The sequence below is a fragment of the Macrobrachium rosenbergii genome, chromosome 2 (genome assembly GCF_040412425.1).
Source record: "Macrobrachium rosenbergii isolate ZJJX-2024 chromosome 2, ASM4041242v1, whole genome shotgun sequence".
NCBI classification, from domain to species: Eukaryota; Metazoa; Arthropoda; class Malacostraca; order Decapoda; family Palaemonidae; genus Macrobrachium; species Macrobrachium rosenbergii.
Window position 1 is genome coordinate 5,873,512 of NC_089742.1, and position 6,729 is coordinate 5,880,240.

The following is a 6,729-nucleotide window of genomic DNA, read 5'->3' on the forward strand; positions in this document are numbered from 1 at the left end:
TATATATATATATATATATATATATATATATATATACATATGTGTGTGTGTGTGTGTGCGCGTGTGTGTATATTGACATGTCTGGACGAACTTCTGACAGATGTCTAAGAATTATTAGGAATCACTGGACAAAAAAATCGAAATGTATGTATTACTCATGGAAAGGTTAGTGTTATGTAAAATATGGTTGTTTTCCCCTATTTGTTTCCTTTCTAGACAATTTACAGCTATTTCTCCAAGTAGCTTTAGTGGGGTTTGTGCTACTTTTACTTATTTGTTAAAAGTCTTCTTTTCTGCTGCATTTTTAAAGTTTTTACGAAAGGGAAGGACTGTGATATAGATGTTCAACGCATTTTGAATCGTCAACTTACATGAAGTAGATAAAATTTATATTAACATAAAGCTGGATAAATATGTAAGGAAATGAGTGGGAGGGAGTGATAAAAAAAAACCAGTCACCAAATCCTTACTTTTGGGAAAAAACAAACAACTAGTAGTAGTCTAGAATCTTTTGTCAACTCCTATCATTTCAACTCTCCATTTTTTTGACAAGTTTATTACACCACGTAACGTCCCTTGATCGAGGAACTGGACTGGCCCTCTCTCTCTCTCTCTCTCTCTCTCTCTCTCTCTCTCTCTCTCTCTCTCTCTCTCTCTCTCTTTTAATTACTAATGAGAATCACTGACTTTGTTCTTACTTTTGTCATTTGTATTATCATTTCAATAACTGCCTTCATTGTTTTTGCTTTTATTGTGGTTAAACTTTGATTACATTGCTACTCTTATTCTTAATGTTTCTAATTTTATACTTTGGATATGATTTAGTTAAAACAGGACCAAGCATGAAACTATTTTATATTGTTATGCACCTCTTCATACGCAATTGCATGTATTTACATAATGATGAGGTATGAAACACAACAGTAACTAGAACTAATAAACGCGGCGCTCAGCATTCCATAGATGGAATGTAGGCGTTGAGGATGGTCTGCCCCTCTCCTAGAATGTTAATAACTCCATTACGAATTCAAGCGACCGTAAACCAGGTTTATTATTTCCTACCGGAACTGTAAGCATTACATCAGAAGACATATAATTAATTCATTTTGCTGAAATATTAACCCTTCAAACGGCCTGTATTGGATACATTATTTTGTTACTAAAGGGAAACGGTAGTTAGTTGACCTTAAGAACGAGGGTGGGGAAATGGAGGGGGGGACGATGCTTAAAACTGACACATGTTAATTAGATGTAACAAAATTCTTGAGGTATCATAGGCAAGAACATATATAGGCGCCCTGAATGACATTTCCTAGTTGCGTAAATAATCTTAAGTGAATTCATGTCTAACGCTTTAAGGACTAGATTCTCCTAGTACATTTCCATGGGAGTAGTTTAATTTTCTTTTTCCCCACGTACCCCTTTGGGAATTTTTAATGTCAGAAATGTACCCCCTTCACTCAATAACAAAGAAAAACAAAACTCATATTGGTGCATTCCATTGTGTATATTTGTCAGACTATCTTTCTGACAACCAATGTGTGTTCCATAAATACATGACATTTAAAAAAATAACTGTTTCCCAGTGGTTATTTTTTTTTAGCTATGGTACTGAGCTGCAAAAACAAAATATATTATCATTACATAGCTGCAAAGGCAGTTAATGAGATGGCTTGTTTTTCCTTAGTTAGCCGAGGAGCAGTTTTTTCTAGGTCATTCTTCTTTAATTTTGATTTTATGACAAACAAGTTGTTTCACACAGATATGATGGGAAAAGTAACAGAAAACGAAGAGGCCTCTGATGACTTTAATATTTTGCACCAGAACCTGACTAAAGACTCTTTCTCAAAGAGATCACTAGCACTGAGTCATTCACAAAGTCAATAAATTCTTCCTGAACTGCACCATTGACAGAAGCAACATCTCTGTATGGAAAGGGTCTCTAATCAGCTTCAAGATTCCTTCAGACACAACAGATAACTGTGGTAAGAAAGGCCCCTTACCTAACGGTTTACTATATAAAAACCCTGAAAAAAACCAAAAGACTAATTTACTTTACGAGGTGAAGAGTGACTTTTTTTCTAAAAAACATAAGTTTTCATTAATTAACAAAATAAAGAAAGGGCTAATGTAAAAATAATTTATATTGACTTAAACATGTTTTTGTTATTAACAAAATAATAATGAATTTACATATTATTCACTATAAAATTTATCAATGCACTTATTACATAATGCACATTGTATATATTTTGTATCAATGCACTTATTACACAACGCACATTGTATATATTTCATATCAATGCACTTATTACATAATGCACATTGTATATATTTTATTTCAACAATTCCCCTGCGTTGAGCCACTCTAGTCGAGCTAGGGTTCGTAGAACTTCACGACTTTATTCCCTGCCATGTTAAAAAACGTTAGCTCCGTACGGCTATGCGGACGACTCATTTCGTCGGCTATTACTGCCATCGGGAGGCAATTTTAAGAAATACTGGCCTACAGTCCTTATCCGAAAACTTTTCCACATCAACAGCAGAATTTGATAGGCTTTCGGGATTTTCATGACAAGTAAAATTTGATTCATGATATACTGTAAATTGTTTTATGATGGCAAGATCCATTTGTTGCAATATAAAACAATATTTTTTGTAGGATTAACGTAATTAGAGATCATTGTATTACCAATACATATATACATATTTATATATTTGTGACCTTCGCCGATCGGAAGTGATCTCACTCCTGGGGCATCACTGCCAACAAAGCGTCATCGAAACAGTGCTTTAGTTTAGCCAGGGATGGGCCCTTCCCCATTCTCTAATTTGTGAGCAAGCCAAGATCCATCAACAGACTCCATGGAGTCTTTCTCTGAACTTTCCTCTCTGAGCCTTTCAATTTCAATTGTCTTGTTCCCTTTTTCAAATTTTAAGATTGTATAATTGTTCTTTGGCCTCACTGGTAATTCAGCTATCGTGTCTCCTAATCCTTTACATGTTACATTTAACTCCACCTTTTCTTTCAAAAAAACTTTTACTCCTCTCATGAAATGGATGGCAGTCCTCCTTTCCTCCTTGGACTCGACTTCCAGCCGGCTAATTTCTTTGTCTTTCCTAGGCCTTCTCCTTTATGCTATACCACTACACACTTCTTGACCTCGCTCAGGTTTTGGAAACGGACAAAAGCGATGACATTTTCATCTTCACTGGAGCCACTATTTGAGTGTTCCGAGCTTCATGGAGAATCACTTATTTTAATACAACATAAAGCCGTTTCATTCGAAGAAACAAGGGAAATATTGTTTGTTCTGATTCGGAATATGATCATGATATTAAAGTGAGGATGATGATGTTGGTGGTATTAGTGAAGATGATGATGATGCTGATGATGATGAAGATACGCCTACAAAGACTCTTGTGTTTGATGTTGCTGTGCCATATACACGGAATTAAGTTGAATTGAATGATAATAATCTAAAACTACTGGTTAATACAATAAATCATACAGATTTCATAAGGTAATTGATTTGAAAACTTGACTCCTATTGAATGCTTTGATAAATCTTTACCGGAGGAAATAGATGTTCATGCAGCAAAAGAGTGGAATAAATATTTCTATTTTACGATAGCTAAGAAGAAGCCTTTGCCCAAAAGATTAATGTATAAAACCTTTTGTTGCAGTTGAAATTGCAACGGGGTTAGATACGCCAGGTTTCAGACTGGTATTTACACGGAGCAGATATCAGATTGATGGTCTAGAGAAAGGCTGGTCAGTATCACTAAGAAAAATATCTAAAAACAAAAATATTTTGTATATTTTCCAGTCTTTTCCCTTTCGTAAACTATTTATATCGAAGCTACTTCTAAATTATTATGTAATATTTTGAAGTATAGGATTTACATATAGAAGGTACAAGAAGTCTTGCAAATATGGAAAATAAATGTCATACATTTATGGTGCACTGGAAGGATTACTAGTGCCACTGACAAAGATCTCAGGATCCAACGAATTTTATTTTTTTCTACTTTTTCCATTTTTTTATATTTTTTTTACAGATAATCTGCTTCTTGCAAGCAAAAATATTCTTCAATACTGAAAATGCAGTGCTTAAAGATATACTAAAAAACATTTAATTAAACTGGGAACACTTTAAATTTTCTATGTAAAATGTGCTCCTAACTGGGAATGAGTAAAAAAAAAATAATAATTACATTTTTTTTCAAGCAAATATAAATCTTGAGCAATACTCCTAAAGATATCCTTAATGAACGTACTTGCATCAATAAATTCTTCTTATGCAAGTTTCATGTGATTTACGGGAAAGTACATGAATAACCTTGAAATTGACTCATATATATGTTGCAGATTTGTAGGAGAGTACAAGTGATACCTAGTAATTATATCTGTTATCCTTAACTAAGCCCAAGTTCAGCAATTTAAGCTTTTCGTATAATATATCAGCTGAAAGCATTAGATTTTCCATGAAACTGAAAGAAAAAACAGTTATAATACTGTAAAGGTCATGTCGTATACTCTTATGAAAACTATTTTCATTGATTTATAATGGGAAACCAAAGTGTGGTGAAACCAGTGAGAGCTGTTTTTTAATGGAATTCTATTAAAAACTAGTTTGTCCATTTATTCCGAGAATCGGTTAAGAACAAGATTACAGGATTAAATTTTTTTTTTTTTTTTTACAAAAACAGCAACTTTATCTCTTTTACACTCATTCACTAGCTGAACTTACTTGCATTTATATAATGTCCCAAGTCTTATGTTTCATTTCCTTTCTAGTACTCTGTACTTAATGTGCATATGCACACACTTACATTGTAAAGAACACATCCAAATATAAATTACCATAAAAATGTATACCTATAAATCTTGTTGTTTACCACACATAAATTATCTTTTTTCCAAAGAACACACTCTCATAAATTAGAAGCAAAGTCATACATATACATCTTGCTATTTATCACACATAAATCATATTTATTTTTACTTACACGCTTTAAACGTAACTTTTTACCGTTGCAACTAAACAAAAGTTCTCCTGGCAATATTAAAATCAATAGTTATACAGCAATTGTTAACAATGAAAAGGAAAATGAAATTTTTATGTACTCATTTTCTTATGGCTGACTCATCTGTGAGGCAAATTAACTTCTATATTACAATAAAAATTATTCAGTTTATGTATTGCATAGTATTAATGAACGTAGTATTGTCTTTGGTGATACTTCTCTGAACCACTTGGGTTCATTAAGGCATTTCAATTGGTTCTAGGCCTCGGAATTCACCCAAGGGTCAGTATCGACAGCAATTACTTCCTGGAAACAGGAAGGACTATTGCATGGAATTTAATCCTGTAATCAACTCAATCACTGTTACTCAAAGGCGACTTTCTCATATCTTTGGAGGATGGTAGAATGAAGATGATGTTCATCATCAAAATTTAATCTAATTTTTCTTATATCCCCATGCTTAAAGGAATTATAAAAATAAAATCTGGGGAGTTTTTCCGTTTACTTTCGTTACTCCAAAAAGAGAATAATAGCAATTTTTATAAGTATGCCCATATTTAGATAAGTGGTACATGGGGCATAAAACAGTTTATTGGCCGAAGTTTTGCGACGTACTTTCCAGTCGCATTTTGAAGGCTGAAACAATTTTGGACATTATAATAGTTTACCTTTACATTTAAAAACATTTACATAAATTATATTGAAAAAAAAACAGAAAATCAATAAAAAATATGATATAAAAGATAAACAGGAAATCAGATTCAACATAAGACTACACACAAGAACCCATCGAGTAGTGAAAGTGAGGAGACTGAAAGAAAAAAAAAACAATGACAATATGTCTATAAGCATCAAATTAGGCTACAAACAATTGCGTTGATGACAACTGGGTATTTAGAGTTGGAACTCCTTTTTTTTTTTTTTTTTTTTTTTTTATTAAAAGAGATTCTAAAATGTTCAAGTCAGTTTCACTGTAAACTCTTCTAGCAAATTTGAAGTCTATATTATCAGGTTATCTGACAGCTACTATCCCCGCACCCCCCCATACAAGGGCATGGGAACTTACCTCGGAAACGGTTGGCAACATTGGTAGCTCATGACCGAAGATTCCTCCAACAGCCGCCTCTCTCTCTCTCTCTCTCTCTCTCTCTCTCTCTCTCTCTCTCTCTCTCTCTCTCTCTCTCTCTCTCTCTCTCTCTCATCTTTACTGAAAAACTCCTAACCTAAGTGTGCCTGTGAATCAAGCCCCAAAATACAAAAAATAGACATTTATTATGCAAATCTAACAAAAACCAGGAAAATGAAAAATCATGCATGTTAGGTACTTAATCCCAATTATACTATACCCAAAGCAAAATAAAATTGTTGCAAGAAATCTCAATATATAGGAACTAACTCCCTCTTCCCACAAAACAAACCCAAAATCCACTACATAAGTTTGTCTGTGATCTGTAAAAATAAATAAATAAATAAATAAATAAAATAAAATAGTCACTTCAGCCCTCAGTTCCACTCCCACAAGGGGATATAGGTCATATTAAGGCTCTACCTCACTTGAAACATCTGCAAGGAACAAAACAATACCCATTAGACCACAGTTCATAATGCATAATATACACAATAAAAACATCAAATAAAGGCAAGCATTAATGACTGCATATCAATCAGATCTGAAATGCAAAGTCATAAAGACTGGTA